Genomic DNA, 25053 nt, shown 5'->3' with positions numbered 1-25053 from the left:
ATAATGAAAAAACAGATATGGTTAACAAGCTGTTCCATGATTTTTGGATGTTAACTTTAAGTAGGGTGTTTGGGGATTAAAAGAATAAAATGGGGAAATAAAACACACTTGAGTGGGTCTTTCGTGGGGGATAACGCAGAAATCATGAGCAATAGATGTCTGAAATCTCCTAGCAACATCACCCTGATGACCTCAGAAGCAGTTAAGCATGGGAAAAGCAGCCAGCAGTCTATAGTTACAAGTCATCTCCACTTTTTCTTTTTATTTAGGGTATTTTAGGTTTCTTAATTTGTAGCTTCCTTTCTCCTAAGAGTGAATAACCCCCAAATGACAAAATGTTCTGTTTAAACTTTTACATCTTTATTTGAATGAATGCAATCAAGTGAGCCTATTAGGTGAAAATAGCTAATATTGCTCTTTTATTTTTTTTTTTTTATTTAAGCAATAATTGGAGGATTTGTATGTAAACAATGGGGTTAGTGACAATTGTCAGAGTAAGTAGTCCCATTTACCATTCAGAAAAGGATTTTATGATTCCATTTTCTCATACAGATAATGTTGTTTGGGCATCTAATTCACGTGGCAATGTGTTAACACTTGATGAGTCATTATAGTAAGAATTATTAATTCAGTACATGGAACAGGTTTTGTTGTTGATAGAGGTGTCTAAACTTTCAAAAAATCTGCCCCCAGGTGAACAGAATTGGATTAATCATAATCTTTATTTGAAGACACGACGACTTAGTCTGTCAATAGCACTATGTATGTGTTTATGTATGTAGGAGTGTGGGTGGGGGTTTGTGAGCAACCGTGAAATCAACATAAACCCAAAAGCTAGAAACGTAAAAACATCTACTTCTATCTACTCTTTCTATCTACTGTCGATCCTTCCTTATTCAATCTCCCTGCTTACACCCAGAAATAACCCAGATCTTGAATTTTATTTTCATTGATTCTTTGCATTTTTTAAGAGCAGTGTTATTATATATATGTTTATATCTATAATTTTTATTTAGATTTTGATATATGTTTATGAATATTGTATGAACAGTCATCTTCCAGGACTTGCTTATTCTAGTCTCAATCATAATTAGATTGGTACTAATTTACATTCATATTACTATGTGAAGCTGTGGTCCATTCATAGCTATATTAATATTATATCATATAAATATATTGCAATTTATTTTTGGTTTCCTGATTTGTAGCTATTAAAAACAGTGATACAGTTAGCATTCATTTTTCCTTTTAGTTTCAAGTATTCTGAGGCCCAAGGTTTAGTCCTTGGTAAACCAGTACATAGCTGGATTTTTAAAAATCCAGTGTGATCATTTTTTTCTCTTCCCAAGCATGTTTACTATATTTATTGTACATATGTATGTATGCATGTGTTCCTCCTTGATGCAAAGAGTTAACGAACTTAACTTGGTTCAAGTTCAGATTTGTTCCTGCTGGTCTTTCACTGGAGGACATGAAAATTATCATCAATTAAGTTAAAATAAAGCAGTTTACTCTCTTTAAATACCTTATTCTCTTCTTAAACACCAATTAAATCACAAGTTTCTCTTGTAATCAAAGTGACCTTATAATAGAGAAAATACAGCTTTTCTGCTTCTTTGTTAGGACCTGCAGCAATAGGAATGTTTTCTTGGTTCGGCCTGGATCATTTTTAAATGTCTTCCTTATGTATTCAACCTTTCTAGCACAATTGTTCTTTCCAGGATTGTGATGCCCTCATGGATCCAAAATTTTCTAGTTTTTTGTAGGCTTCAAACCAGTTTCTATCCAAATTCAAATATCAATATTTGATGTATTTCTCAAAGCATTTTTTTCAGTTAGAATGATGGCATTCTATATTTTGTGAGGAAGGGATCTATATTTCAGAACATGGAATTTCATGAGGGTGTTCAACCTTGAGGTCCAGGACAGAAGCAGAATGTATCTTGAACGTTTTAAGATCTACTCTTCAGTTTAGGCTTCTGAGATTTCAATTATCCATTTAGTATATATGTCAGCTTGTTTTTAGGCACTGTCAACTGATTCCCTCCTCTCCCATGGCAGTGCAAACCTTTGCTCAAGGTCTACTATTTAATTTACTTCATTGTGTAAATCACTTTAAGGTATAAATCCCAAGATACAGATAGACTAACAACAACATGTTTACATGTTTCACGTTAATTTTAAATACACAATCTATTCTGTTTCCATTGTCAAAAACAGTACTGCATTGCCCAGCAAAAAACATTTAAAATGCGTTTAAAGTAAATGTAATCATATACCATCATCTAATTGACAAAAATAATAATAATATCAATATTAAACATTTCCTTTGTGATTATTTTCAACCATGTGCTTTTGAATGTGCCCTTATACAGTTATATAATGTGGTCTTGGTGTTACTATTAACCCCGTTTGTTAATGAAAAAACTTAGACTTAGTACTAAATAATATATTCAGGGTCATATGTGTGTAACCTATTTATTTAAAGATGTAATCCCCAATAATATCAAACTTTAATTTCTGACCCTCTGCAAATCTTCTTTCATGTTTTCCTCATCTTAAGTAGGATATCTGACTACTTCATTCCACAGACCAGCAGTGGGGGTGTGTGTGTGTGCCTGCTTATGGAGGAGGAGGGGGTTGGTAGGCTGCTATGCTACTCTCCCTGCTCCAACTTCAACTCTGTCTCTGCTTCTTCTGCCTCCTCTGATCTCAGGGCAGGAAATGGGTGACATGCAACATTGAAAATATGAAACTAATGAAACAAACCTGTATTAGATGTTTACTTTTATTTATAGTTCTCTCATCTCTCATGGCAAGGTGCAGTAACTGTCATTGACCACGTTAACACAAATTTACCTAAAATCTTGTTGCTTTCTCAGATCTACTGGAAAGCAATTCTCTGTAGAATTTATACACATTTTGCATCAGTTTTTGTTCTGGACTGTCTTTTCAAGAATGTTTGCGTAGCAAACAGTTTCTAAGATACAGTGTCTTCCTCTAGGTCAAAGGGCAGATTTGTTTAATATCCAGGATAATAAATGTAACGTGTCTCTTCAAGGCAGTGTTTGGGCAAGTTTGCTAGCAGCCCCCTATAAGATATTAGAGATTCCTAAACTTGCACTTCATCAGCTGTGACACAAACCCACCATGTGTCCTCCATATACTTGGGCCTACTTTTTACATGCTCCCGTGGTGGGTAGGGGCAAAGAGCACTGATGTGAACATTAAGCTCATGCTGTCATTCTGCTTGCCATGATCAATAAATCCCTTTATTGCTGACCCAGGAGTCTCTCTTATCCGCCTGCATTTGTGAAACCGTGGGAGGCTAAGTTGTTAGCTTATAAGAAGAGTAAAGTTTTAGCCCTTTCACAATTCTTGGCAAGGCCCTTCCCCACTGGTACACCTCTGGAAGGGCACACTCTTGGGCAGGTTCTTTCAGGAAAATGTAAGGTCTGTTACTTTCCGTGAGTCATTAGCCCCAAGGTGAAAGTCAGCCCCACAAAACTCTCATATTTTAGGCCTTCCTACTTCTGCTTCTCTTTTGACTCAGCCATAAGGGCATTGGATGTCCCACTTCCAGATTCCTCTAGGTAAAATTGGCACTGCATTCTGTGACCCTGGATCTCCATGAGGCATGTGTCAAGGTTCTCCCAAGAACTTCATTAGGCTCTGTTCCTACTGCAGCCCTGGGGAGGCCACTGAGATACTGCAGTTCAGACAGAATCCGGCTATTCAGAGAGGTGTTAGAATTTGCTTTTGCATTGAGACCTAAGCTATTTAATAGACCTACTTAAAGTCACCAGTCAACTTGTTTGCTATAACGAGTTGATGAGATAAGGAACTTGTAACACACTGTAGATCTCTGCCTTGCTTCTGTCCTTGGAATTATTTTGTTGTGGAAAATAAAATGCCAGTTGCATTCAACAGCATACTTGGTGATATAATTCCTTTATATTCTGGTGCAAAGCCCTCATTCCATTGTGGACTGGAGGAATATTGTTAACATTGCATTTCCTTTGCCAACTCCCCACATATAATTGTTATGTGGGATCATCCTCTTTCCTTCTTGGGAAATGGAAAAACACCCTAGAGCTCTCTACTCTCTTCCTCCTTCAAGGAATTATTTTTTTCATTCTGTGTCTAGGCTTTTCTTCCATCAGCAATAGGGAGAACTGGTCACTAATATTTTTTGTTTTCTTTTTGTGAGTCCTGTTGGCGTATGTCTTATCTTATACTTATCCCCTACTATCCTTGTTTTTGAGACCATGGTCAACACATTAAAATATAAGATCATTTAACATGTGGCTGAGCTCAGATTCACATCCAAATATGAGTGATGGCAAACTATGAGTCTTCACAATTACGCTGAGCTCTCTCACAGAGAAGTGAAAGGCAGAAATCAACAACTTTGAGGAGGTGTTAAGAGACACTATATCTGACCTCTCATAATTGGATCAATTCAGATCAATCCAATATGTAATGTCTAGTGCTTCTCATTCTCTGTTTTCTTTAGAATATTCACTCTGTGGGGGATTGATGCTTTGTTTTTTGAGGAAGATTAGTCCTGAACTAACATCTGCTGCCAATCCTCCTCTTTTTGGTGAGGAAGACTGGCCCCAGAGCTAACATCCATGCCCATCTTCTTCTACTTTATATGTGGGACGCCTGCCACAGCATGGCTTGCCAAGTGATGCTTAGGTCTGCACCCGGGATCTGAACCGGAGATCCCTGGGATGCCAAAGCGGAATGTGAGAACTTAACCACTGTGCCACCGGGCCGGCTTTTTAAAAATACAGTACAAATTAATTATTTGGAAAACTGAAATTTAAAAAAAATATATGAAATAAAGGTCAACAGTTTTGTCATTAGATTCAACAGACATAAAATTACTCTGGCAAATTGCTTACAAAATTTACTCAATGTTTGGCATCGATTTTTATGCTAACTCATCGTGGACAGTCATAAATAGCTTATGCAGTGAATGAGTCTATACTATGATTTGAGTACTGCTATGCCAAAGTATTGGCCCAAATTAATATTGTATACAGGGCCCCACATTATCCCTTACTATATAGAATATTCCAAATGGCAAAATTGTTTCTAAGTCGTTAGCTCTTTTTTTCATTTAGATCACACTACTGTATTTTGAACCTTATTTGATATTTCATCTTCCAAGTATCAGTGGTATCTTTATAAAGGTTATTTTAATAATTGTTGGTATGATGCTGTTACTTTATGTGATTTAATGGTGAAATTTTATTAATTTCCTTACATGTATACTGAAGTTTAATTTCCATATCCATTGCTGCTAACTGTTGCTATCTTTTCACATATCTATACCAAATCCTTACTTTTCAGAGAAAAAAACCTTCCTTTAAAAAACTATATTGAACTATAAATGTAATGTTATATTTCTGGATTCCAGAGCACATTTTATGTTTTTAACAGTTAATTTGCCAATACATATTCCAATTTAAAAAGTAGAGATTTATGGCTGCTCTTTATACTCTGTAATAAATTTTCCTTTTCCCATTAGTCAAAATCTTGGGGGAATTCTCAGACTCTCCAGTGGCAGCATAAACTGATTGGCACTAATGATTGCTAGCCATTTGATTCTTTGTGAGAGACCCTAGATTAGGCACAGTAATATCAGAATGTTTAAATGTAATTCATCTTTATTTAATAACATTAACGAGTATTTAAAATCATGTTGCTCTTTTCTATTATTCTTTCCACAATGCCATCAAGGATCATTGGTTATTATTTTTTGCTTCACTCTCCAGTTCTGCAGCTGAGGGACGTTGCATTTCATTTCTCGGTTGCGTTTCAAATAGTGAAGATAAGGAAGTTATTCTAGATCTGATTAAATCCTTGCAGATCCCAGCTTTCTTTTATATTTGTAGCTACCATCTCTGCTCACTTAATCTTTCTATGCCATCTAATTTCAAAATGTGATTGTCATTCTGAGGTATCTTTGAGTTTCTTATTCCTAAAGGACCATAGCCTTTTCAACGATAAAACCAATATGCAAAAATGGCGATCTCTTTGTAATCCATGTGGCATCTGATTTAGGTAATAACTAATAGTAATAATTAAAATTTCTTCCTTCTAGCAAGATATCTTCTCAAAGACAAGATCTCCTGAATGATAAAATGTATATTTCTTCCATTCATGTTTTTACGGCATCTCCCAATAACACGTCTTAAAATTTCACTGTGCAGTGATTCTAAAAATATCTTTACCACTCAACTAACATGCAAGCTACTTCCTAAACAAGGAAAGTGAAAATCATATTAAATTAGGTTTAAAACTAAAAATTTGTATTTAAAGTTGAGAATTTGCGTATAACTTGGAATTATTTGCAACCGTTCATTCAGTTATTCATTTGTTAGTTAAAGCAACAAACAAGTTAAATTTTAAAGCACTCTTGTCAGTCCAAGGAAATAATATGGGCATGCAGTTAACTTTAGGGCTATGCAATAAAACAGTAGGTATGTCAGTTTATTTGTTTGTTGTTTTGCATCCGAGCTTTAAAAGTCTTTTGTTTATTCATTCAATACCCTATTGTGTGAGTCTGAGTGGAATGCATCGCTCCATAATGCAATAATGCACTGTGGAAGCAGAAAGGAGCCAGAAGTTTGTATTCTTCCTGCTAAGAAAATAGAACCTGGCCATGGAACCTAGGTTTTCTCAATCAGCTGCTTTAACCCTCGACTTTGAATCTTAAGAGAATAAAATACCAAGAATAGCTCTGAAATTATTCATTATAGCAGTGGTACTGAGAGTCCATTACCAGCTGTGTCCTAAGGGGACTGGCCCTGTGTGTGCTGGGCTTTGATCCTCACTGACCAGCCTCTTCTGGCTCCTGACATTTTTTCTGAGCCTGATTCTTCAGCATTCCTATGGATTCTATGATATCTCTATTGATATAAGAAAATCAAAATAATAGTACTTTAAACAATGAAAAAACATCTCCCTCAACGGTCTTGGGGTAGGCAATCCGTTAATGGAATGTGGCTGTGTTCTAGCAAGACCTCAGAAGTCTTCATACTTTCCAGTCTTTTGTTTTGTGACCCTAAGTGTGTATCCCTGGTCTCCTCAATCCAAGTAGGAGCAAGTAATTTACTTACTATGTCTTCTACTACAATGTAAACTCAATGAGCAAAGACGATTCTTTCCTAAGTGCTTAGTCCTTAGTGTTTAGGTTATTGACTGGCACACAGTGGGCAGTCAATTAAATATTTGTGGAATAAATAAATGACTTCCATTTCTGTGTAGGTTTATTTGATTTGAAAATAAGTCAAGGAACACTTTCTCCCACAGAATTTTCCATACTTGATTTACCACCATGCAGCCCTTCAGAATTCTACTCTCTCTCTTTTACCTCAATCTAAACTTAATCTATTTATATTGTCACTTTAGACCAGGTAGCTATCAGATTAGCTGATGTTTATTACAGTACCTAATTGCATCCTAATCTCTCAGTAACTGTTAATTATCAATAACAGAAAAACATTCAACCAGAATGGCCTGTAGCTCTTTGGGAATGTTATTCCTGGAGGCTGCAGTGGAAGGCTGACATTCTGGAGAGGACATAAGGAAGTACCGCAGTAATTATTTTTATCTGTTTTTGTAACACCTGTGGCTTACTTCCAATATTCTTGTTGTCCCTATGTTGGGTAACATTTAGCCTCTCCAAGAGCACATTTCATTTTCCTTCTGAGGTCATGAACATGAATTTTAGGGAGTTGTGTCATTATTTAAAATGTTATTTATTAGAATTGGAGTTTTCCTATCTACTCATCGTGCTGAATTTCGACCTATTTATATTTGTTTGGAAATTCATGGCCAATCTATAGCAGCTAAGATAACCAGAAAATTCAGGTACAGAGGTAATTAAAGTTTTTAAAAAACTAGATAGGCAAAACAGCCCTACTAATGCTGCTGTTGATTTTAGGTAAAGATAATGTCTATGTATAATGATCCAATTTATCTTTCTATCAAGCTTAAAACTAAAACAATTTTGCCAATGTCACCAAGTTAGTATTACCCCAGAAAATGAAAAACATGCCTGAAATATATAGTTACCATAAAGGAGAATTTTCATAGGTGAAAAACTGAATGACGGTTAAAACTGGGCAAAATATGTTAGTTTTAAAAAATGGTTTCTCAAGTCGTTTTTTTGATGTTCCTTTCTATGCAGCCTAAATATCTCTTTCACTTTAATATATTAAAATCTCAAAAAATATATCAAAATCTTCTCTGAAATCAAAGAACAGGAATTACGTGTCCTCAACGTAAGAAATTAGACTTGCTACTGGTTCTAAATTTTTTTGAATAATTATTACTTTGCCAAGTACTGCATAGTATAGGAGACATACAGTAATGTCGATATGAAAGTGCCCCTTTTTATTACCTTTGTTTATTAGGCCACTACAATTTAATAAGATTACTGCGTACAAGATGATTTCTTTGTTTGTGTTTTGTATGATTCACAATGAAGGAAATGGTTGATAATTTATTACAGATTATTTGAGCTTGTGAAAGTTATATAAACCATATGCAAAATACAAAATTATTACTATTTTTGTTGCTTGTCCTCTCAAGTGAATTTTTAGAAATATATTTTTAGTCAAGTTCATTACAATCTCTTCCTCTTTGAGCCCAGAAAAACCTGTTTGTGACATAGAAATAAGGATGCTCTAACATCTTCGAGTGATTCTGAATTTTAAAGCATGGATGTTTTACAAATAGGTCCAGTGCGGAGAAAAATTGAAAATTTTAATTCCTTGAATATCTTATTGATTACTCATTAAACCAGTCATTGAAATCGCCTTTCCATCACAGAGGAAGCGTGTCAGTCCTTATAAAAATCTCTCAATATTTTGATGGTAAGACTAATGTGTTGTTCCATGAAGTTGGATGTTATTCAAAAGCATTAAAATTATTTACAAATTCACATCTCTTTCAATCAGAGTAACATCACTAATACTCCACAAAGACATATTTTGGTGTGTTTTTAGTAATCCCCATTATCTCTACTCCCAGGGAATTTTTCAAAACTTTTACTCTTCTCAAGTTTATCATGCCAAGCATATCATTGCCCTCGTAATCCTCACAGATGCTCCTAGAACCACAGTACACACAAACACACACACACACACATACCACCACCACAACCACCATTGTATACATGGGTGATTTTCTATCCAAGTGATCCAGGCAGCAGCCCTCTCAACTTCCCGCATGCTGTCACACGGAAGGACTTATCCAAACACACTGCTATAGACTGAATGTTCGTGTCACCCCAAATTCCTATGTTGAAACCTAATCCTCAAAGTGATGGTATTAGGAGATGGGGCCTTTGGGAAAGGATTAGTTCATGAAGGAGGAGCCCTTACAAAGAATTAGTGCCCTTTTAAAAAAGACCCCCAGAGAGCTCTCTCCTCCCTTCTGCCACTTGAGGACACAGCTTGAAAATGGCTGTCTTGAACCAGGAAGTGGGCTCGCACCGAACACAGAGTTTGCCAGCATCTTGATCTTGGCCTATCTAGCCTGTAGAACTGTGTGAAATAAATTTCTGTTGTTTGAGCCACCCAGTTTATGGTAATTTGTCATAGTAGCCTGAAGAGGCTAAGACACACATTAACCTTTTTTCTTCCTTTTTACTCTGACGAGAAATATATAATGGGAGTTGATATTTCTACTTGCAGTCCACATCTCATTTTCTCACAGTTTTCAAAGAATTTTCTGCATCATTTATTTGCTCTCTCTTGAAAGTTTACCTTCAATTTCTCTAATGGCTCTTTTTCCTTAGGCATAAAATGACAGTCTCTCACATTTAAAGTAGTTCTCCCTCAATTCTAAATTTCTAAATTCATCTTAAGCTACTTTTTTACCTTTTTCCCTCATTTTACTGCCTTTAAAAATATTCGATGTTCATTACGCTGGATAATGTATTTGGGATTTTCCTTTATTTTGATCCATAGGTGAGCTATATGTTCAATTCACCATGGACAAAAGTCATACCCCTGTATTTTAATATGCAACCTAAGTCTCTAAATTCTAAAATTTGATTATGGATCATTGAACAATCGAGACAACAAAGAACTAGATGGCAATGATGCTACATGTGTATATGTATGTGTGAGAATATGTGTGTGTGTGCAGTGGTGCCAGCCATAGCTTATTAACAAAAAGCTACATAAATTAAAGTCTACTTCCTCCATGACTCTCTGTAAAGAAGATCACAATTTGAGAACATTATAACAGTGCAGTTTGCTATTTCTTATGATAATTTAGTCCAAAACATTCATTAATAAAGTGAATTAATACTTTATACAAGGGCAGAAATTGAAAGTGAGATTGTCCATACCACACTCATTCTACTTATTCATTGAGTGCTTATTAAATGGCCAGATACCATTTCATGTGCTTTGTATGCTCCAATGAATAACAAGAATCAAATAAAACAAAAAATTCCTACTCTTAAAGAGCAAATACTTTATAAACCTACTATAATCTACAATAAAAAGTCAATTGTAAAGTATTTTGGAAGATTAGAAATGCTAAGATGGAGAAAGGAGATAAAATAGAGCGGGATAAAATGATCAATAGTGCCGGTTGCTCAAGTCAGCCTCACAAAGGTGACATTTGAGAAAAGGTCTGTAGAAAATTCAGGAGATTCCATGCCAGTATCTAGGGAAGACCATTCCAGGCAAAGGGACCACCAGTGCAAAGGCACTGAGGCCTGACCATGGTCGTTTTGGCTGAGGAACAGCAAGATTGTTAGTCTGGATCAAGTGGAGTGAGGAACAGTCACAGGAGTCGAGGTCAGAGAAAAACAAGAGCTTGGTAGGGTCTAGGTGGGAGTTTGCTGTCTCCCAGGGGCTCCACAGTCACTTGAGAAATGAAGATGTGTTATCAGTTTAGGTTCCCTAAGAAAACTTCTGCCATCCTAAAACAAAGCAGTCTCCGTTCATGATGCTAGTCCTGCTTCTTGTGTTTATTTGAATTTCCAGACAGCCCTCTTGGACCCTGAATTTAACCCCTTTTATAGCTAAACTGCAGCTGAGAATACTCAACAAAACTGCCTACAGTGTCTCAAATACTGCAGGCCACACGGTTCACACATCTTAAGGACACACTGTTGCTCTACTAGGAGTCTTCATCTCTGATTACCGTCCTCTGGTCCACACGTGCCGATATTTTGGTGACTCTCTTTGGCTCCCGGGCCTGGAGCTGCACAATATGAGCAGAGACTCCAGACTCCCTTTACCTCCTGCCAATGGAGGTTACACAGAAAGAGTTGATACCCAAAACAAACCCGTAAAATATCAAATGTATTAATAAGCAGAAAAGCACCAATATTATACATTTGGTTTATAGTAAAAGATAAATTAAAGAATGAGGTCATCTGGTATGAAAAGCTAACTTGACTCTGTAACCCAAGCATTGGCAAAAAATAGGCAAAATGGCACATTCAACACACATCCCATATCTTTTTTTTTATGGTGGATTTGAAATGGTGGGCTTAGCACATACAGAACAACAACAAAAAAATCTCAGTTCTGGATGAAAAGATGCCGGGCAATTTATGAGAAATTGCCTATGACAGATTTAAGCTGACTAATAATACATAAATTTGGCTCTCTAAACCCGAGGCTCTCATCTGTGACTTCTGTGGGTAGAGTTCAGAAATATTAAATGTTCTTTACTAGCACAGACAGGGTAGAAAGGTTGACAGGAATTTTCTTTTCCGTGGTACTCGGTGGGAAAATGGGATGAGGAACATAGATATTTGCTTCTTCTTGAGTTAGTTTATTCAGAAACATTGATTTTTCTGCTCTATGGAAGTATTGTTTTAGATACTGGGGATCTGACTAGATGAAAGAAGGTAGATTAGAAACTATTGGCAAAACTCCAATAAAGAACTGTGTGTTTTATAGGGTTATTTATGATAGAGGACTGTCAGACAGAAGAAGTAGCAATAATTGAAATTTTCCACTATTGAAGTGAAAAGAGTGGCCTGCTCTTCACAAGGGACAGTCCTCTCTTAGGTCGCATGGCAGCTGTACTCTATTCCATCCTAGTAGAAGTCAACCTGGAGAAGCCATCAGTGAATTAGACCCGAGTGAGGTCCAGGAGGTCGCTATAGCTGGGTCCCTATTGGGCCGGTGGAGACAGCGGCTCCCTCCTCGACATGCCTGAGGCATGGAGGGGCTCTGCTGAGACTTTTTCATGGAGTTGCCAAACCCCAACTGGCCTGGGTTTTGCCCGCTCCAGTTTGTACCCTTTTCCCTTCACTAGAGAGGTTTCTTGAACTGCCCCGACTCAGCGACTTCAGCCATCTAGTTGGACAGCGTGATGGGGATTTCTGGTCACAGGACCACTTCACGGCCAAGGGTGATATGCTCAATATCCTGTGCAATAATCTCCTCTCAAAAGGTGTGTACTTTCAAGTGACTCTGGGAGCTTAGGGATCCAGGAGGTTACGAGTCCACAAGCCAAACGGGTGCCTCTGGCCTGTGGCAGTGTCCTTCTGCAATAGGTTCCAACCGACAAACTGAGAGGTAGCTGAGACCCTCAACTCAAATGGCAAATGTAGTGGGGCCTTGAGCCCCACTCAAAAGCAGCTTTTTTTCTGGTAATACTATCGATGGTTACTGTAATATCCCTGTATGGGGCATGTGAGAGTGCCGGTAGCGTATAGGCCTACCAGTCTCTGGGCCTCATTTTTGTTGGTTGAGGCAGAGGTAAATGAAGACATCTTAGAGACTTGGTTAGTTTGGCTCCATGAGCAGGTGGATATCTTGTTGAATTTAGTGAGGGACAATGGGACCTTGCGGGGCACATTACTATAGATGTCTTCCTTCAGACTCTCCTGACAGAGACCACTTTGTCTAAGGAGAAAGAAGAAGGGAGGCATGACAGGGTGTGAACTCTTGAGGCCCTCTCTTTGCTCATTTGGGTATTATTTGGGCTCTGAAAGGTTTGGCTCACTGGTGAGGACTTCCTGGCCACCGAAAACCAAGTTGAGAATATTAGTCAATTTACAAGCACATATCTTAATCTCAGAATAATTTGATACCCACTACCTGCAACATCCCGTTAAAACTAGAAATCCTTTTAATTGTTGTTTTGAAGGGATTCAGGATAAGTTTGTATAGTCTTTAGCATATCAGAAGAGAGAGTTTTTCTCTCCTCAGATAAAGTATGTGCTAAATAACTGTATTTTGGCAAAATTGTAATTTAGGATTTAGAAACTTTGTGTCTCTTTTATGCTAAGGCAGAGAACAAGTAAATGAAATCCTTTTTACAAGCTTCTTTATTTTCTAGACAAAGTGGGAAATCATCTACATATTGTATCAAAACTGAAACACAAAGGATTTAGGGGTTTAGGTCATTTAAGTCTTGGTTTGAAATCATGAGGTAGACAATGTGTGTGTGTAGCAGGGACAGGCTTTAGTAAATCACGGTGACATGGGGGCTGGCCCCGTGGCCGCGTGGTTAAGTTCTTGCGCTCTGCTGCAGGCCGCCCAGTGTTTCGTTGGTTCGCGCCCTGGACGCGGACATGGCACTGCTCATTAAGCCACGCTGAGGCAGCGTCCCACATGCCACAACTGGAAGGGCCCACAATGAGGAATATACAACTATGTACCGGGGGGGCTTTGGGGAGAAAAAGGAAAAAATAAAATCTTTAAAAAAAAATCATGGTGACATGAATGCCCATGCATGTTGTTGTGCTTCTTGGGTGAATGCAATCAGGTATTGACTATTCTGGTCTGAGGCACAGTGCAAAGATACACTGCATGAAGCAAGTGGCTTCAGATGCAGCTGATGACAGAAGGGTGTTGTGGTCAGGTACTACCAGGAAGTGAAGGAAAACAACAACTTGTTTGATGGCCCTGAGGTCTTGAACAAATCAATATCACTGTCTGTTTCATTTTCTCACTTGCAGGACAGGAGTGTTACAAACTCTGATGCAAGAGATATGAGGAAAGTTTTGGACATAAGGCCTTCAAGTATAGATTTGCTCCCTTCCTTTGCATTTGGCTTCAAAGGATATTGTGGAAGTTTGGGTAATGGTTTGGTAGGCTCTATCTGTTAATATGTTCTGTTCCAATTGTTTTTCCTAAGTCAGCAGAATTGTTAGCCCATAGAGACCTAGGTATGGTGTGAAGGTTTTTATCTGGGATATGATTCAAATATAAGAGAGCAGACACAATTTGGATATGACTAGACAAGCCTTCTGGAATTTTAAGAATTGGTCCCTGTTATGTGCACTTAATATTATAATTCCATTTACACAGAAAGTCTCTCCCTATTAAATTTACAGAGGTAGTATCATGGAGGAGGAATAAATGCTTTCCAGTCCAGGGCCTCAGGTTTATAGTTAAGGCCTAGAAGATACGGAATATTTGTGGGGTATTTGAAACGGCTACCAAATGTGTGATGTCCTTACTCTGGGTAAAATGTTAAGCAAAGATGGAAGGGTAGCATCTATATGTATCAGGAGTGGATTAGTCTAACCACCTATATTTATAATTAATTCACCTTGAGCATCTCAGTGTAAAGCAAGATGTGGGGTGCTTTTTTCTTCCTTGGAGCCCCCTTATTGATATCAACTAAGGAATTTTTCCTTCGGATAAAAGATACTATAAAGACAATGGCTTTTGTCTTCAAACTAAGTTATCAAAAAAAGAAAAGAAAGAGGAAAGGAGGAAGAGAGGAGGAGAAGGAGGAAGGAAAGAAGAAAGGCAGGGAGAAACAAAGAAAGGACAGAAAAAACTGTGTGTGTGTGGGGGGGGGTTATTTTAGGTTGAGACTAAAGTGCTTTAAACATCAGGTATAATCATTTAAGCTTGACGGGATCCTGAACCAAAGCAAACAAATAAATCAACACCTATACAAAATATTTTGAGGACATTTGACTATGGACTAGATATAAAATTATATTACAGAATTTGATATTTTTGTTATGAATAATGATATTATTATAATTGTAACAATGTAGACTATACTTATTTTTTTAAAAACATCCTGATTTATTCAGGATGAATGTCAGGATATCTACACTTTACTTGAAAATGGTTGTGCAGGGGGCCGGCTGAGAGGCTGAGTGATTAAGTTCATGTACTCTACTGCAGTGGCCCAGGGTTCAGATCCTGGGTGCGGACATGGCACCGCTCGTCAGGCCACGTTGAGGTGGCGTCCCACATCCCACAACTAGAAGGACCTGCAACTAAGATATACAACTATGTACTGGGGGGGTTTGGGAAACAAAGCAGAAAAGAAAAAAAAAAAAAGGTTGTGCAAATAATGTTCCAGAATGTGGATAATTCTTGGATCTAGATGAGGGCATCATTGTATTTATTCTTTGCTTTTCAAGTTATTGATGATATATTTTATTATTTTATTCTATACTTTATTTTGTATATTTATTGGATCAAAACCAGCTTATTGTTCCTCTGTCTTTTTTTGTTTTATACCTACTACTTAGTATCACATATATTCCTCAATTTTTCTGAATCACCTCTGTTTTTTTTTTTTTTGAGGAAGATTAGCCCTGAGCTAACATCCACTGCCAATCCTCCTCTTTTTGCTGAGGAAGACTGGCCCTGAGCTAACATCCAGGCCCATCTTCCTCTACTTTATATGTGGGACACCTACCACAGCATGTTTTTTTGCCAAGTGGTGCCATGTCCGCACCCGGGATCCGAACCCGGGATCCAAACCAGCAAACCCTGGGCCACTGAAGCGGAACATGTGCACTTAACCGGGCTGGCCCCATGAATCGCCTTTTTAATCTACTATTTTTTTAAGTATGTCTCTGTTATATATCTGAGAGTTAGTTTTTCTTTGTAAAATACGAGCAGAACATTTTTTTAATAAAGTTGAGTCATTTGAAATAAAAAATATGTTTCATCTCGTACATCCATATTATATTAATGTTGCTGCTTAGCAAACCAGCCTGAAACTCGGTGACTTAAAACAGTCGTTCCTCAGTGTTTGGGGAAGCTGGGCATTTCTTCTACTTGGGCTGTTTTCTCATCAGTCCTCTGTGGGAGAGACTCAGCTCTGCTGATCTTGATTGTGTTCTCTTACGTATTTGGGGCTCAGATCGCTATCAATTGGTCAACATAATCTTTCATCCTCTACCAGGGTAGCCTGAACTTGTTCACACTGTGGGGGTAGGGTTCCCAGAGTCAGTCCTCTTAAACCTCAAGCCCACATTCCTCATGACTCTGTTTTCACCACATTCTATTGGCTAAATTAAATCACAAGGATTACCTAGATGTGAGAGGTTGGGGAGACAGACTCTTATCTCTGATAGTTAGAGCTGTGCCATCTCATTGCAAGAGGCATTTGTGCAGAGAGATTACAAAGGACATGGATGCAAGGAGAGGTAAAGAATTGGGGCCATTTAAAAAAAGCAATCTTGGAGCCGGCCCCATGGTGTAGTGGTTAAGTTCCCCACGCTGTGCTTTGGCAGCCTGGGTTCATGGGTTCAGGTCTCAGGTGTGGACCTATACCACTTGTCAACCATGCTGTGGTGGTCCCACATACAAAATAGAGGAAGACAGGTACAGATGTTAGCTCAAGGTGAATCTTCCACAGCAAAAAAAAATAAAAATAAATTAATCTACTACTGTCTTAAAATTGTCATAAAAGTTCGTTGTGTTTTCTGATTTATAATTTATTTAAACAAGATATTATAGATGAAGAAATCTGCTAACTTTCTCTAGCTGCAAAAATTTACAGTTTTTGTAAATTGTTTCATTTCAACATTATCAGGATATGAATATATATTTTATGTTCTAATCCTGTAACTGTCACATTAATTTATTCTTAATTCACTTTTTAAATATAGGTAATTTTATCACCAAACTTTTACAATTTGTGGAGTCTCCTCTTGGTTTCAAATAATACTGTAGTCACTATTCATGAAAGAATAAAACACGAATGACATACTTTGATAGAAATGTCCTTCTTCATTTAGCCTTGTTTCTCCCTGTGTTTATTCTAATTTTGATTCTCTGAGCTGGGTTTTCCCCCCAGTCCTTGTTAGAGAAAAGTGTTTTTATCTCTATTTTGACTTCTCCATGACAAACTTTGTCTGCCGTTTTTGATTCTTGCTTCCCATCAATTTCAGCACATTTGCATTTTATTCTCAGGAATTCTTGCATGTTTCTAGTCATCTAAGAGCATCTTTCAGGTTTCTTCATGTATATGTAAGGTGCAATAAATGAATGGACTTTTATACAGGAAGGGGGATATTTGAGTGTGCTCCTGCCAGTACATTGACCCAGTTTCAGAATCTTCACAATCATTCCTCCTTTTTGTTGAGAATAATCAAAGAAAGCAATTTTTAAAACCAAGTGAGGTAAAAATGCTTCTATTGCCTAACACCGCTTTGATTCTCTTAAAATTCTGCCCCATATTTAAAATTAAAAGAGAGTTGATATAAATTTTCATTTCTAGTATAGAGATCCAGCAGTCTGTTGATAACACGTGGAGAAAACATCATGGGAAACCCACACATGGAAACTTTGTTTCTCTGTGGTTCTTCTCTCTGATTGTGGAGGAGCCATGCCACCAACAAGATCTCCATTTTTAAATTAGCCTTTGTCTTGGATTCCTTTGCAGGTCTCTATGGGTTTTGTCCTCTCTTTATGATCCATATTGAGAAATGCCTGACACAATGTAGGAGCTCGTTAAGTACCTGTTAAATGAATAAGTGAGTGAATTAAAAAAAATAAAGCTGTGGCTCTGCATTTCTCCTCTCCAGCAGTAAAAGCTCCTGTCTGTCAGTGAGAGGTTGACCCACTGGGGAGCTTTTTGTTTGATTAATTCTTACTCATTCTTGAGGCCCGCTGCTCAGCACCTTTCAACCACCTCTGAAGCACAGAGTTGAAAGAGATTTCAACTGCAGCACTTGCTTTCCGCTCCCTGCTCCCACTCCCACCCTCTCTTCATACACCTTTTGAAAGAGCTCCTCTAATTACTTCCCATGGCAACAGACTGCTTTTCTAGGTGGATTGATTGTTAGCGATTTTCCAGTGCCTTTTTCTTCAATCTATTTTTTTGTATATCTTAAAGAAATTTATAAAAGATGTTTGCATGTAGAAAATAATCTTCAGTTCTGTGGCAGGTTTATACAATTTCATTTACGTTATTGAACGCACACACAGTTTTGCTTAATCAGGCAATCTATTATTCAGAATAGTATTAAAAAGCAAATGAATGCAATGTGCGTCTGGTCAGGGTTCAAAACTTTTGTATCCTATCTAACGAGGAGTGTTCCATGTCTTCAAGTTACACGCTATGACAAAATTTATTTTGCTTCTATTATTCAAGAAAATTAATACTGAGTTCATTCTTTTACTCTTCTTATCATTCTTTTGCTTTTTTATTCCAAAGGTGGCATTTTTTAACTCTCTTTGTGTATTAAATTCTTTTAATTGCAGACTATAAACATGTAACATGCAGCAAATAACTTACCCACTTTAAACAGTGTAATTTTTTATGATGGTTTTGGATAATCTTTTGGCAATTTCTTCTCTCCATTTTATGGCCTTTTATTCAAATATTAATTATAGGAGGCCGGCCCCGTGGCTGAGTGGTTAAGTTCACGTGCTCCACTGCGGCGGCCCAGGGTTCGGATCCTGGGCAAGGACACAGCACCGCTCATCAGGGCACCTTGAGGTGGCATCCCACATGCCACAGCTAGAAGGACCCACAACTAAGATATGCAACTATGTACGAGGGGGGTTTGGGGAGATAAAGCAGAAAAAAAAAAAGATTGGCAACGGTTGTTGGCTCAGGTGCCAATCTGAGAAAAAAATATATATTAATTATAAATGTTAATATTTATGAATATTTATGAAAGTATCTACTTTTATAATGTGCTCATTTTGGGCCCCTTAGTTTGTAAATGTTCTCACAAAGCATTTATTTTATAAATCATGCAATCTGTATGTTAATATTAAAATATACTTTCATTTTATATTCCATGTTACTCTCAGAATTTTATTAGAAGATATCAAAAAGAATAGCTAAGGATAAGCTTGGTGTCTAATTTTGTAAATATTTTATATTGGAAATATATTGTCCTCAGATTATTTACGTGTACTTAGTTGAAACTCTCACTTCTTTAGTTTTTCATTTGAAATAAGGCTAAGACAATTCCGTTGAACATAATATCTATGACTGATGGGGCCAGCTCCGTGGCTGAGTGGTTAAGCTCGTGTGCTCTGCTGTAGGAGGCCCAGTGTTTCGTCGGTTCGAATCCTGGGCGTGGACATGGCACTGCTCATCAAGCCACACTGAGGTGGTGTCCCACATGCCACAACTAGAAGGACCCACAACTAAGAATATACAACTATGTACAGGGGAGCTTTGGGGAGAAAAAGGAAAAAAATAATAAAATCTAAAAAACACACAAAAAATCTATGACTGAAAAAACAAACGTCAGCTGTAAAATCTTCATGAATGCCTATGATTCACAGTAATTGACATTAATTTGTTTTTTCTTATTCCATAATATTGTCTCAGTATATGAAAATATCAATAACATATACTCCTTAAAGTTAAGTGAACACTCGATTTCTTCTCAAAGTATACACAAAATAAACAGTCACTGCCACTTGTTCCATGTAATACTATTGCCATATGTCTAACTTGATTCCATGACAAATAGAAAATTTTAAACAAACACCTTGCATATCTGGAAGCCAGAAATTAATAAGAAAAGAAAAGAGCTGCAAACCCTCAATATTCAACATATATCAAAGCTAAATCTAGACACACATTTATTTTTCACATAAGAGATATATTTGTACAGAATCATATTACCAGAAATGTTTGTTGATTGAAACTGTAGTCAACCAAAACATTCAACCTTAGCAAAGCACATTTTTAAATACAACAATTAGTTCACAGTGATTTAGTGGTATGTTCTAAGTAATCACAATATGTAGGACTGAAAATGTTTCCCAAGGCTGGAATGAATTGGCAACTCAAATCATCAAACACAGATTAAACCAAGGCTGTGCCAAAAGATTTGTAGAGCTATATATATATTTGCCTGAAGTAAATTTTGACAGAAAATTATATCATATAAAACAACATAGAAGCTGGTCTCTGGTTGAAGAAGGGATGGATAGAGGTCCTGTTTAGTTGGCTTCCTCTTTTTTCAATGGCTCCATGTACTACGGTTTGAAAACCACTGCTTTAAATGTACTTTCCCTGCTATAATTTTAGACTGATTACACTATAAGAGATATGAGTCTTCACAGGCTCTGGGTTATCAAGGGAATTGTCCCTTAGCTAGTTCACAGCAGAATCAGGGCTAGTTGACAGACAGTGACTCATTTACTCTGCTTTTCACTTATTGAGTCATGACAAGTGCTATAATAATAAAATGAACTCCTATCCAGAAGAGCAGAGTCAAAATACATTTCATGTGAATATAGAAAAACAAGTATTCAATCTGAAGATCATAAAACCCAATACATTGTTTCTCTAATTTTTTCCTGTGTCAAGATTTTCAATCAGAATGTTAGTCATAATTTTTAAGTAATCTTCATTCTCAGTATATTAACTGACGTTAAGAAGACAGCAAATACTAGCTAATTATTTATAGACTCCCCTGGAAATTTTTGATAGAGCATTTTCTTAATCTAATGAAAAGAAATGAAAAGAATCCCAATCTAGTATTTCTTTTGCTACATCATGTGTACTCAGGAAACAGAATATAATGCTCATAATAAAATATATACAGAAATTATATTTTTGGTATTATCACTCTTCTGTCCTAGCATTATTGAAGTAATTGAATCAGGGGTTTTTTTTTGTTGTTGTTTTTTTGGTGAGGAAGATTGGCCCTGAGGTAACATCTGTTGCCAATCCTCCTTTTTTGGTTTGAGGAAGAATGTTGCTGAGCTAATATCTCTGCCAATCCTCCCCCATTTTGTATGTATGGGATACTGCCACAGCATGGCTTGATGAGCAATGTGCAGGCCCACACCCAGGATCTGAACCTGCGAACCCCAGGTCACTGAAGTAGAGTGCGTGAACCTCACTGCTGTGCCACTGGGCTGGCCCCCAAAAGAATTTTCAATTTGATGTTCCTTGTTAGTGTGTTATCTAAGATCTTTTTGTGCCCTTCGTATTAAATTTTGGCACACAGCAGTTCATTGTGGTGATGGAGAAAACAACAGATAGATGAATAATGAGATTGTGTTGAGTTGTGTATTTTTCATTCTTCTCTAGTTTGGTGTGACTGTACTTTACTATGGCAACTAGGTTTTACTAATTTTCCTCCTATTCTTTCAATTTACTTAGATCACAGAGGCTGTAAGAAGAGTGTTCACCTTTTTTGCAAACAAAACTGATTCTAATAAAACAAGATACGCTCACAAAAATATTGAAAAGTGTAATTTAACTTGTGCACAATTTAATAAAAACCTTTATTTTGGTCTTTGAATAATAACATGTCATTTGTTATAGCTTCATTGCTCTTTTTTTGTCATTCTACTAGATTATTTTAATGGCTGACATAATTATTTTATGTAACAGTCAAATTTTGCAAGAATGAATTCATATTGCTCTATAAAACAGTAATACTACCCTACAAATACTACTATTCCAAGAAGTGGCAATGAATCTAGCATTGTTTAAAAACAAAAGATTGACAAAATATTACTTTGCAAAAAATTTTCAAGCTGTGACAATATTTATATGCCTTGAAAACTACAACTTGAATTAATACTAGCATAAAATCATAATTAACATGTTTCTCCAAAAATAACATTTTCAAAGGGGATTATAACATATGTGAGATAATGTTTTTGAAATGTTTTTATGATGTGAATTTTATTACAAGAAAACTATAAGCAACACTTTCTTATATATTTGAAATTTTGTTAAATTAATCTATTTCTGAGTGTTCTTAAATAGGGTTTTGATTTTAATACAGTAGAAATAATTTTTTGATTTCATTTTTTGAGGTTTTTTTGGTGAGGAAGATTTGCCCTGATCTAACCCCTGTGCCAATCTTCCTCTATTTTTTGTATGTGGCATGCCACCACAACATGGCTTGATGAGTGGTGTGTAGGTCTGTGCCCAGGGTCTGAACCTGTGAACCCTGGGCCAGTGAAGCAGAGCACGAACTTAACCACTACGCCACCAGGCCAACCCCAGAAACAGTTTTTTAAATCAATTATGTACCTTATGAAAATTAAACAGTTTAAAAAACAATATTATCAGTATTTCTAGCATACTGATCAGCCAAAATGAACTATGCAAATTATGTCTGCTCACTAGATGGCAACTGCTTTGTTAAACAGAAGATTAACTTCTGTTTAAAATGTTGGTTTGTTGACATTTTATTTACTTAAATATGGCAATGACTGTGATGAACTTGTTACTATGCTCCATGAATTCCTATCCCATGAGGTAGGCAAGCTTATTTTATAAATTTTCAGCTAAGGAAAGAAAGTAGTTAAATATTTTTCTTAGATTTCATTACTGATTAATAAGCAACCAATATTTAAACTAATATTATATAAGATATACAGTATTTATAATAAAAATAATTATTTTGGCTGGTAATTTCTTGCAATTATTCTATATAACAAAATTTTATTACATATCACACATAAAGAACTAATGCATATGACAAGACTAAATGCTTACATTACTTTTTATTTTTTGAGGAAGATTAGCCCTGAGGTGACTACTGCCAATTTTCCTCTTTTTGCGGAGGAAGACTGGCCCTGAGCTAACATCCATGCCCATCTTCCTCTATTTTATATGTGGGATGCCTACCACAGCATGGCTTGCCAAGCAGCGCCATGCCCGCACCCGGGATCTGAACCCATGAACTTTGGGCCTTGGAACATGCAAACTTAACTGCTGCACCACCAGGCCAGCCCCAAGGCTTACATTACTTTTGACAATGAACTTTGCAATCTATAATTGTCTTATGATGAAGTGTAAATCTTTATGAAAAGGAAAGAGCTAAGCAACAGACAAACTCTCCAAAACAGAGAAAGCACTCACCTGCAACATGGGCAAGATGTAGATAAAATGTGAAATAAACGAATAAAATGTATTAATATTATTAGTGCATATATATACTTTTTGCTGTAAAATGACCAAGTCAAGGGGCCAGCCCCATGACCTAGTGTTACGTTTGGTGCACTCTGCTTTGGTGGCCCAGGTTTGGTTCCTGGGCACAGACCTACACTCCTCATCTGTGGCCATGCTGTGGTGGCATCCCACATACAAAACTGCTGGTCTCTGTAATGACTGGCACAGATGTTAGCTCAGGGTTAATCTTCCTCAAGCAAAAAGAGGGGAATTGGCAACAGATGTTAGCTCAAGGTGAATCATCCTCAGCAAAAACCAATGACCTAGTCAAAAGATACTCATATTTTCAAGGTATATTAGTCTCTAGAATACCTGAAATATTTTACAGTCTAAAATCCAGATAGAAAAAGTTTGATTTAGATTTCTATTCCCAATAGGAAAATCATAAAATTTTCTTTGATCGTTGCCAAATTGATATGAGAAAAAGTATATTTTCTTTTATATTCCACTTCCTGAAATTTTATTTTCAGATATTTGTAAATTAATTTCAAACACCCATTCTCCACTTTTTTATTTGAGTGATAATATATGTCATATTGATTTGAAGGAAAGATTTTACATATTTAGGATATGAATACTTTGTTCATCATATATGTCAGAAATATTTTACTAGTTTTGCATTTGGGTTTAACTGTTCTTTATGTGAGAGATGTGACTTATGGAGTTTTCTGTAATCAACCTACAAACGTATACTTTTCAGTTTTACATGGCCATGACTTTCATGCTGAGAAAGCTTTTCCATGACCATGAATATCTATTAAGCCTACTGTCCTGCTTTACTTAAAACAAAATAATAGCCATAGTCTCCATTAAAATATCTATGACACACATTTTTTAATTTAACTAGTCTTATGGACTACTTGTAATCCAGGTCCTTGTTTGGAATTGGACGCTCAAGCCCATTGCTTCTCAGATTTACAAAAACTTGTTAGAGATTATGGGGAAAGGTATTTGGATGGTTATTTATAGGACATAGATCCTATCTATTTCTCTACAGAGTTCCAAATTTGTATTCCCTGGTCAAACCAGCTAGTTAAGAATTGTACTATAATGACATTAATCAGAGAGGAGCACAGTATCTTCGATGGCATTGTCTTCTACTTGTCACCATCATTGTATCAGGTTGATACTTTAAATAAACAGCCATGTAAAACGTAACTTTTACTCTATAATGATAGTTTGGATATAATTTTGTATATTTTTACTATATGCCTTTAAAATAACTTTCTCAGTACAGTATTCCTTTAGAGTAGGGAAAGTCAAAAACAAAAAATAGACATCTTTCTTATGAACAATCCTAATGTTTTTATATATTCTATTTTATATATTATGTATTTAATAAGTATCTATTTTTTCATTAATAGAAAGCTATCCATTATGCCTACTTCCAATAGAAGGTAAAGTCCTAATGGTAAGTAATTGAAATCTTTCATGTCCTTTCTTCTTTCACTATTATTTTGAGTCCTTTGATAATACATTGAAATTTCCAAGTGTTTATATACTCAGGCATAAGTTATTTCTTGAAGGAGTGTTATAACTCTCTAATCAACTAATTAACAAACATATTGATCAAATAAATAACTAGAAGTTCTTCATTTAATCTGAGTATTGATTCAAACTCATTGATAAAGTTTTACCAAGTTTTAATTATTTAACTACTGAGTTATCTGGGAAATTAGTGTAACAGGTAAACGTAAGAGTAATGATCTACTGTAAATTGTTCTAATTGGTGGCAGCCTAATATGTCTTCATCATTCTTGAAGAATTACTCTTAGTCTCCTATCTTCTCTCCCTGACTCTGCTCTCCTGCATCTACAGTGTCTTCTCAACTCAACTATGTAAATTATCTGCTTAAAACATAAATCAGACCGTATCCCTCGACTCCAATAATCT

The 25053-nt window shown here is 36.5% G+C and overlaps 1 pseudogene; it reads left to right on the top strand.

Moving 5' to 3' along the window:
* The first annotated feature begins 10576 nt into the window (after positions 1 to 10576).
* Positions 10577 to 25053, top strand: part of LOC100065367 (flotillin-1-like) — a 101867-nt pseudogene continuing 87390 nt past the window's right edge.

This window comes from Equus caballus, chromosome 17 (assembly GCF_041296265.1).
Source record: "Equus caballus isolate H_3958 breed thoroughbred chromosome 17, TB-T2T, whole genome shotgun sequence".
NCBI classification, from domain to species: domain Eukaryota; kingdom Metazoa; phylum Chordata; class Mammalia; order Perissodactyla; family Equidae; genus Equus; species Equus caballus.
Note: the sequence above shows the minus strand (reverse complement) of the source record. Positions and strands in the feature narration are given on the sequence as shown.